Genomic DNA, 10,425 nt, shown 5'->3' with positions numbered 1-10,425 from the left:
GTGCTCTGTACACAAGTCCCTAAAACACAAGCTTACTTAGTTAGCAGAATATTTTAGAAGCATCTGAACTGAATTTTCAAAGAAAATTTTTATTTAATTTACCATTGTATGGGTTACTTCCTTAGCAATCCGATCCAACATCTTCTTCTGTGTCCAGTAGGCCACCCACGGTAGCCCAAGAGTGTCAAGTGTATCCAGTCGAGGGAACTTGGTTTCATGGAAATATATCAGCATAAAAAAAACACACAGCCATCAACGGACTGTTTCTTTCCCTCTCTCCTGGCTTCGATCCCCTTCCTCAAGAAGCTCAGCACATGAGTTGCCCAATCCCATTGTCGGATGTTGTCCACACGAAGGACATGCAGCTTATGGATTGGGGAGGCCGTGCTTACCGTCGTCAGCAACAATAAGCACTTATGGACAAAGACGACAAAAGTCCTCTCGAATTTCTTCCTGTTCTCCTCCCTTTCAACACTCATATCAAGGACATATTTCGTCAAAGATGCCAATGTAGCACCTTTAAAGCTGTCAATTATCTCCCTGTCTGCCTCATTGAGATTGCCGTACTCAACTTTCTCAGAAAAATGATTCCTTACAATATTTTAATAGCAACAAATTAGTCAAAAAGGCTCAATTTCATTTTCTGTATTCAGATGAACCGAAAATAAAGGAACCAAATAACCAAAATAAGCACAAGTTGAAGGGATATTACCACCGTAGTTTATGCCCAGCGTAGCTAGTACCTTGGTAGGTGTTATTTGTATTCTGCCATAGAAGGTGTCTAGGTATCCATAATACTCATCATAGCAACAAATCAATTCTCTCAAGAGCTTGTGAGAGACATTCATTTCCGGAATATGTGCTAGTGCACTGAATTCTATTTCGCCTACAATATCTCTCTTTTGCTGACTGATGAGCGGATAATTTATACGCTTTTTGGCATTGTTTTTAGTATATTTTTAGTATATTTTAGTTAGTTTTTATTATGTTTTTATTAGTTTTTAAATAAAAAATCACAATTCTGGACTTTACTATGAGTTTGCGTATTTTTCTGTGATTTCAGGTATTTTCTGGCTGAAATTGAGGGACCTGAGCAAAAATCTGATTCAGAGGCTGAAAAATGACTGCAGATGTTGTTGGATTCTGACCTCCCTACACTCGAAGTGGATTTTCTAGAGCTACAGAAGCCCAATTGGTGCGCTCTCAATTGCGTTGGAAAGTAGACATCCTGGGCTTTCCAGAAATATATAATAGTCCATACTTTACCCAAGATTTGATGGCCCAAACTGGTGTTCCAAGTTAGCTTAAGAATTCTGGCATCAAAATGCCAGAATTGGCACAAAAGCTGGAGTTAAACGCCCAAAATGGCACAAAAGCTGGTGTTTAACTCCAAGAAAAGTCTCTACACATGAAAGCTTCAATGCTCAGTCCAAGCACACACCAAGTGGGCCCGGAAGAAGATTTCTACATTAATTACCTTTTTCTATAACCCTATGCTACTAGTTTTCCATAAATAGGACCTTTTGCTATTGTATTTGAAGACTTTGATCTTTGAATCATACTTTCATAGACCTTTTCACGTTTGGAGGCTGGCCTCACGGCCATGCCTGGACCTTTTGTTCTTATGTATTCTCAACGGTGGAGTTTTTACACACCATAGATTAAGGTGTGGAACTCTGCTGTTCTTCATGAATTAATGCAAAGTACTACTGTTTTTCTATTCAATTCATGCCTACTTCTTCTCTAAGATATTCATTCTTTCTTCAACTTGATGAATGTGATGATCTGTGACACTCATCATCATTCTCACCTATGAACATGTGCCTAACAACCACCTCTGTTCTACTAGCAATGGCTTGAATGCGTATCTATTGGGCTTCTAATCTAAGATTGGAACCTTCGTGGTATAGGCTAGAATTATTGGCGGTCATTCTTGAGATCCGAAAAGTCTAAACTTTGTCTGTAGTATTCCGAGTAGGATCTGGGAAGGGATGACTGTGACGAACTTCAAACTCGCGATTGTTGGGCGTGTGATAGACGCAAAAGGATCAATGGATCCTATTCCAACATGATCGAGAACCGACAGATGATTAGCCGTGCGGTGATAGCGCATTTGGAACATTTTCACTGAGAGGACGGGAAGTAGCCATTGACAACGGTGATGCCCAACATAGAGCTTGCCATTGAAGGGAGTATGAATGATTGGATGAAGGCAATAGGAAAGCAGAAGTTTAGGAGGAACAAAGCATCTTCATACGCTTATCTGAAATTCTTACCAATGAATTACATAAGTATGTCTATCTTTATTTTATGTTTTATTCATCTTTTAATTATCAATCCTCCATAACCATTTGAATCTGCCTGACTGAGATTTACAAGATGACCATAGCTTCCTTCAAGCCGACAATCTCCGTGGGATCAACCCTTACTCACGTAAGGTATTACTTGGACGACCCAGTGCACTTGCTGGTTAGTTGTGCGGAATTGTGACAAAGTGTGACTCACGTTTGAGAGCTCCAAGTCTTTGGCGCCATTGTTGATGATCACAATTTCGTGCACCAAGTTTTTGGCGCCGTTGTCGGGGATTGTTCAAGTTTGGACAACTGACGGTTCATCTTATTGCTTAGATTAGCTACTTTTCTTTTTATTTTTCAGAATTTTTAAGAATGAATTCTAGAGTTTCAAGGTGATGTTCTTATCATCACAAAAGCTGATTGATTCTCATCAATTTAGCTATTGAATGTAATGTCCTGCTGAAGCTTGGCTAACCATGTCTAATCTTTTTAGACTGAAGCTTTAGACTAACATTGCATGATTCCTCGAATTCTTATTAAAAGTTTTGAATCTCTTTATTCTCTTTTCCATATGATTTTCGAAAAATCACAAAAAAATTTATAAAACCATAAAAATCAAAAATATTTTATGTTTCTTGTTTGAGTCTAGTATCAATTTTTAAGTTTGGTGTCAATTGCATGTCTTTATTCTTCTTGCATTTTTCGAATATATGCATTATGTTCTTCATTGATCTTCAAGTTGTTCTTGATGATTTCAATGCTCTGATCTTTAATTTCTCTTATTTTGTGTCTTTTGTTGTTTCTTATATACATTTTCAAATTGTTATAGTCCTTAGTATACAAACTTCTAAGTTTGGTGTCTTGCATGCATTATTTATTTGATCCTAGTTGCATTTTTTTTGTTTCTCATCATTAAAAATTCAAAAATATTTTTAAAATTGTGTCTTTTCAAGTCAATAATATAGAGAATTGAAGATTCAGAACATTCAGCAGAGGAATTAAACAGAAAAAGCTGGGCGTTCAAAACGCCCGGTGAAGAAGGAAAATTGGCGTTTAACGCCAGGATTTTGGGCGTTTAACGCCAGGATGACACTAGAGGGAAGATTTTGTTTTTAATTCAAATTTTTTCAAATCTTCATAATTTTTCAAAATCAAATCTTTTTCAAATCATATCTTTTCAATCATATCTCTTCAAAATCAATTTCTTTCCATTTGTTTTATTTATTACTATTTTCGAAAATCCTTACTACAATTAGTGATTTAATTCAAAATTTTCAAGTTGTTACTTGCCTATTAAGAAAGGATCAAATTTTAAATTCTAGAATCATATCTTCTAATTTCTTGTTAGTCAAGTAATCAACTTTAATTTTAAAACTTTCTCTTTTTAATTTGATTTTCAATCATATCTTCTCAATTATATATTTTCAATCACATCTTTTTCAAAATTAATTTTCAATCATATCTTTTTAATTTCTAATTTCAAAATCTTTTTCAAAATCACTTAATTTCTTTCCCAATCTTAATTTTCGAAAATCTCAATCAAATTTTCAATTTTTTTTTATTATTTTAAAAATCTTTTACTTTAATTTCGAAAATTCTTCCCCTCTTCTCACATCCTTCTATTTAAGGGACTAACACTCCTCCTCAAGGTGCAATTCGAACTCTATCCTTCTTGATAAGTTCGAATTCTCTTCTATCTACCTTCTCCTTCTATTCTTCTTTTTCTCTGACACCTCAAGGAATCTCTATACTGTAACATAGAGGATTCCATACTTTTTTGTTCTCTTTTCTTTCATATGAGCAAGAGCAAAGACAAAGGCATCCTTGTTAAAGCTGATCCTGAACCTGAAAGGACCTTGAAGAGAAAGTTAAGAGAAGCTAAAGCACAACTCTCTCTAGAGGGCCTAACAGAGCTCTTCAAGGAGGAAGAAACCATGGCAACCGAAAATAACAATGCCAACAATGCAAGGAAGGTGCTTGGTGACTTTACTGTACCTACTCCAGACTTCTATGGGAGAAGCATCTCAATCCCTGCCATTGGAGCAAACAACTTTGAGCTTAAGCCTCAATTAGTTTCTCTAGTGCAACAGAATTGCAAGTTTCATGGACTTCCATTGGAAGATCCTTATCAGTTCTTAGCTGAATTCTTGCAAATCTGTGACACTGTCAAGACCAATGGGGTTAATCCTGAGGTCTACAGACTTATGCTCTTCCCTTTTACTGTAAGAGACAGAGCTAGGACATGGTTGGATTCACAACCCAAAGAAAGCCTGAACTCTTGGGAAAAGCTAGTCAATGCATTCTTGGCAAAGTTCTTTCCACCTTAAAAAATTGAGCAAGCTTAGAGTGGAAGTCCAAACCTTCAAACAGAAGGAAGGAGAATCCCTCTATGAAGCTTGGGAAAGATACAAGCAATTGATCAGAAGGTGTCCTTCTGACATGCTTTCTGAATGGAGCATCATAGGTATCTTCTATGATGGTATGTCTAAACTGTCCAAGATGTCATTGGACAGCTCTACTGGAGGATCTCTTCATCTGAAGAAGACGCCTGTAGAAGCTCAGGAACTCATTGAGATGGTTGCAAATAACCAATTCATGTACACTTCTGAAAGGAACCCTGTGAATAATGGGACAAATCAGAAGAAAGGAGTTCTTGAGATTGATACTCTGAATGCCATACTGGCTCAGAACAAAATATTGACTCAACAAGTCAATATGATTTCTCAGAGTCTGTTTGGAATGCAAGCAGCAACAGGCAGTACTAAAGAAGCTTCATCTGAAGAAGAAGCTTATGATCCTGAGAACCCAGCAATGGAAGAGGTGAATTACATGGGAGAACCCTATGGAAACACCTATAATCCTTCATGGAGAAATCATGCAAATCTCTCATAGAAGGATCAATAGAGACCTCAACAAGGTTTCAACAACAGTAATGGTGGAAGAAACAGGTTTAGCAATAGCAAGCCTTTTCCATCATCTTCTCAGCAACAGACAGAAGATTCTAAGCAGAGCCACTCTGACTTAGCAACTATAGTCTCTGATCTAATTAAAACCACTCAAAGTTTCATGACTGAAACAAGGTCCTCCATTAGAAATTTGGAGGCACAAATGGGTCAGTTGAGTAAGAAAATTACTGAATTCCCTCCTAGTATTCTCCCAAGCAATACAGAAGAGAATCTAAAGAGAGAGTGCAAGGCCATAAACACGTCTCACATGGCCGAACTTGGAGAGAAGGAAGAGGCAGTGATCTCCACTGAGGAAGACCTCAATGGACGTCCACTGGCCTCCATGGAATTCTCTGATGAGAAACCACGGGAATCTGAGGCTCACACAGAGACTATAGAGATTCCATTAAATTTACTCCTGCCATTCATGAGCTCTGATGAGTATTCTTCCTCTGAAGAGGATGAAGATGTTACTGAATAGCAAGTTGCTAAGTACCTTGGAGCAATCATGAAGCTAAACGCCAAGTTATTTGGTAATGAGACTTGGGAGAATGAAACTCCATTGCTCACTAAAGAACTGGATGACTTGACTAGGCAGAAATTATCTCTGAAGAGACAAGATCCTGGAGAGTTCTCAATACCTTGTACCATAGGCACCATGACCTTTGAGAAAGCTCTGTGTGACCTAGGGTCAAGCATAAACCTCATGCCTCTCTTTGTAATGGAGAAGCTAGGGATCATTGAGGTACAAGCTGCAAGAATATCACTGGAGATGGCAGACAATTCAAAGAAACAGGCTTATAGACTTGTAAAGGATGTCTTGATAAAGGTTGAAGACCACTACATCCCTGCTGATTTCATAATCCTAGAGACTGAAAAGTGTGTGGATGAATCCATCATCCTTGGCAGACCCTTCCTAGCCACAGCAAAAGCTATAATTGATGTTGACAGAGGAGAATTGATCATTCAAGTGAATGAAGACTCCCTTGTGTTTAAAGCTCAAGGATATCCCTCTGTAACCATGGAGAGGAAGCATGAAGAGCTTCTCTCAATACAGAGTCAGACAGAGCCCCCACAGTCAAACTCTAAGTTTGGTGTTGGGAGGCCACAACCAAACTTTAAGTTTGGTGTTGAACCCCTACATTCAAACTCTAAGTTTGGTGTTGGGAGGTTCCAACATTGCTCTAAACATCTGTGAGGCTCCATGAGAGCCCACTGTCAAGATATTGACATTAAAAGAAGCGCTTGTTGGGAGGCAACCCAATCTTTAATTATCTATGTTAAATTTCTATTTTCTTTTGTTATTTTATGTTTTCTGTAGGTTGATGATCATGTGAAGTCAAAAAAATAATTGAAAAAGTAAAAACAGACTAAAAAATAGAAAAAAAATAGAACACCCTAGAGGAGAAGCTTACTGGCGTTTAAACGCCAGTAAGGATAGCAGAATGGGCGTTAAACGCCCAGCCTGGCACCGTTCTGGGCGTTTAACACCAGAAATGGGCACAGAGCTGGCATTTAACGCCAGAAAAGGGCAAGAAGCTGGCGTTAAACGCCAGAAATGGGCAGCAGCCTGGCCTTTAACGCCAGGATTGGCAGAAAGGGGCATTTTTGCACGCCACTTGGTGCAGGGATGAGATATCCTTGACACCTCAGGATCTGTGGACCCCACAGGATCCCCACCTACCCCACCTCTCTCTCTCTTCTTCACCCATTCACCAATCACCTCAATACCTCTTCCCCAAAAACCCCCTCACCTATCAAATCCCACCATTCTCTTCACCACTCACATCCATCCTTCATAAAACCCCACCTACCTCACCATTCAAATTCAAACCACTTTCCTACCCAAACCCACCCATAATGGCCGAACCATACCCCCCTCTCCACTCCTATATAAACCCATTTTCACTACTTCATTTTCACACAACATAAACACTACTTCTCCCCCTTGGCCGAAACACTAAGCCCCCACCATCTCCTCTATTTCTTCTTCTACTCTCTTTTTTCTTCTTTTGCTCGAGGACGAGAAAACCTTCTAAGTTTGGTGTGGTAAAAGCGTTGCTTTTTGTTTTTCCATAACCATTTATGGCACCTAAGGCTGGAGAAACCTCTAGAAAGAGAAAAGGGAAGGCAAAAGCTTCCACCTCTGAGTCATGAAAGATGGAGAGAATCATCTCAAGGGTGCACAAAGACCACTTCTATGAAGTTGTGGCCAAGAAGAAGGTGATCCCCGAGGTCCCTTTCAAACTCAAAAAGGGTGAATATCCGGAGATCCGACATGAGATTCGAAGAAGAGGTTGGGAAGTTCTCACCAACCCCATTCAACAAGTCAGAATCTTAATGGTTCAAGAGTTCTATGCCAATGCATGGATCACCAAGAACCATGATCAAAGTGTGAACCCGAATCCAAAGAATTGGCTTACAATGGTTCGGGAGAAATGCTTAGATTTTAGTCCGGAGAATGTAAGGTTGGCATTCAACTTGCCCATGATGCAAGGAGATGCACACTCCTACACTAGAAGGGTAAACTTTGATCAAAGGTTGGACCAAGTCCTCATAGACATCTGTGAAGAGGGCGCTCAATGAAAGAGAGATTCAAGAGGGAAGCCGGTTCAACTAAGAAGGCATGACCTCAAGCCCGTGGCTAGGGGATGGTTGGAGTTCATCCAACGCTCAATCATTCCCACTAGCAACCGGTCTAAAGTTACTATAGACCGGGCTATCATGATCCATAGCATCATGATTAGGGAGGAAGTAAAAGTTCATGAAGTTATATCCCAAGAACTCTACAAGGTGGCAGACAAGTCCTCTACTTTGGCAAGGTTAGCCTTCCCTCATCTCATTTGTCATCTCTGCAATTCAGTTGGAATTAACATAAAGGAAGACATCCTCATTGATGAGGATAAGCCCATCACTAAAAAAAGGATGGAGCAAACAAGAGATCCCACTCATGGACATGAGGAAATTCCTCACCATGAAATCCTTGAGATGCCTCAAGGGACGCATTTTCCTCCATAAAACTATTAGGAGCAAATCAACACCTCCCTAGGAGAATTAAGCTCCAACATGGGACAACTAAGGGTGGAGCACCAAGAGCATTCCATACTCCTCCATGAAATTAGAGAAGACCAAAGAGTCATGAGAGAGGAGCAACAAAGGCAAGGAAGAGGCATTGAGGAGCTCAAGCACTCAATTAGATCTTCAAGAGGAAGAACAAGCCACCATCACTAAGGTGGACCCGTTCTTTAATATCCTTGTTCTTTATTTTCTGTTTTTCGAATTTTTATGCTTTATGTTTATTTATGTTTGTGTCTTTATTACATGATCACTAGTGTCTAAGTGTCTATGCCTTAAAACAATGAAAATGAATCCATCACCTTTCTTAAATGAAAAATGTTTTTAATTGAAAAAGAAAAAGAAGTGCATGAATTTCGAATTTTAAAACAGTTTAGTTATTTTGATGTGGTGGCAATACTTTTGTCTTTCTGAATGAATGCTTGAACAGTGCATAATTTTTTTTGAATTTGTTGTTCATGAATGTTAAAATTGTTGACTCTTGAAAGAATGATGGAAAAAGAGAAATGTTATTTGATAATCTGAAAAATCATAAAATTGATTCTTGAAGCAAGAAAAAGCAGTGAAAAGCTTGCAAAAAAAAATATATGCGAAAAAAAACGAAAAAAAAAAGAGAAAGAGAAAGAAAAAGCAAGCAGAAAAAGGCAATAGCCCTTTAAACCAAAAGGCAAGGGTAAAATAAAAAAGGGATCCAAGGCTTTGAGCATTAGTGGATAGGAGGGCCCACAGGAATAAAATCCTGGCCTAAGCGGTTAAACCAAGTTGTCCCTAACCATGTGCTTGTGGCGTGAAGGTGTCAAGTAAAAACTTGAGACTGAGCAGTTAAAGTCGTGGTCCAAAAGCAAAAAGAGTGTGCTTAAGAGCTCTGGACACCTCTAATTGGGGACTCTAGCAAAGTTGAGTCACAATCTGAAAAGGTTCACCCAGTTATGTGTCTGTGGCATTTATGTATCCGATGGTAATACTGGAAAACAAAATACTTTGGGTCACGGCCAAGACTCATAAAGTAGTTGTGTTCAAGAATCAACATACTAAACTAGGAGAATCAATAACACTATCTGGATTCTGAGTTCCTATAAAAGCCAATCATTATGAACTTCAAAGGATAAAGTGAGATGCCAAAACTGTTCAGAAGCAAAAAGCTAAAAGCCCCGCTCATCTGATTAATACTGATCTTCATAGATGTTTTTGGAATTCATTGTATATTCTCTTCTTTTTATCCTATTTGATTTTCAGTTGCTTGGGGACAAGCAACAATTTAAGTTTGGTGTTGTGATGAGCGGATAATTTATACGCTTTTTGGCATTGTTTTTAGTATGTTTTTAGTATATTTTAGTTAGTTTTTATTATGTTTTTATTAGTTTTTAAATAAAAATCACAATTCTGGACTTTACTATGAGTTTGTATGTTTTTCTGTGATTTCAGGTATTTTCTGGCTGAAATTGAGGGACCTGAGCAAAAATCTAATTCAGAGGCTGAAAAAGGACTGCAGATGCTGTTGGATTCTGACCTCCCTGCACTTGAAGTGGATTTTTTGGAGCTACAAAAGTCCAATTGGAACGTTCTTAATTGCGTTGGAAAGTAGACATTATGGGCTTTCCAGCAATATATAATAGTTCATACTTTGCCTATGATTTGATGGCCCAAACCGGCGTTCCAAGTCAGCTTAAGAATTCTGGCATCAAAACGCCAGAACTGGCACAAAAGCTGGAGTTAAACGCCCAAACTGGCACAAAAGCTGGTGTTTAACTCCAAGAAAAGTCTCTACACATGAAAACTTCAATGCTCAACCCAAGCACACACCAAGTGGGCCCGGAAGAAGATTTCTGCATTAATTACCTATTTTTGTAACCCTAGGCTACTAGTTTTCTATAAATAGGACCTTTTGCTATTGTATTTGAAGACTTTGATCTTTGAATCATACTTTCATAGACCTTTTCACGTTTGGAGGCTGGCTTCACAGCCATGCCTGGACCTTTTGTTCTTATGTATTCTCAACGGTGGAGTTTCTACACACCATAGATTAAGGTGTGGAGCTCTGCTGTTCTTCATGAATTAATGCAAAGTACTACTGTTTTTCTATTCAATTCACGCCTACTTCTTCTCTAAGA

General features: G+C 38.6%; 1 non-coding gene across 1 annotated transcript; it reads right to left on the bottom strand.

Moving 5' to 3' along the window:
* Positions 1 to 4,631: 4,631 nt before the first annotated feature.
* Positions 4,632 to 4,739, bottom strand: LOC148579263 (small nucleolar RNA R71). Its single transcript, XR_015896820.1, has one exon. It is a non-coding gene; the product is annotated as a small nucleolar RNA R71 (small nucleolar RNA).
* Positions 4,740 to 10,425: the final 5,686 nt, after the last annotated feature.

The sequence above is a fragment of the Arachis ipaensis genome, chromosome B10 (assembly GCF_059453495.1).
Source record: "Arachis ipaensis isolate K30076 ecotype BB chromosome B10, ASM5945349v1, whole genome shotgun sequence".
NCBI lineage: Eukaryota > Viridiplantae > Streptophyta > Magnoliopsida > Fabales > Fabaceae > Arachis > Arachis ipaensis.
Note: the sequence above shows the minus strand (reverse complement) of the source record. Positions and strands in the feature narration are given on the sequence as shown.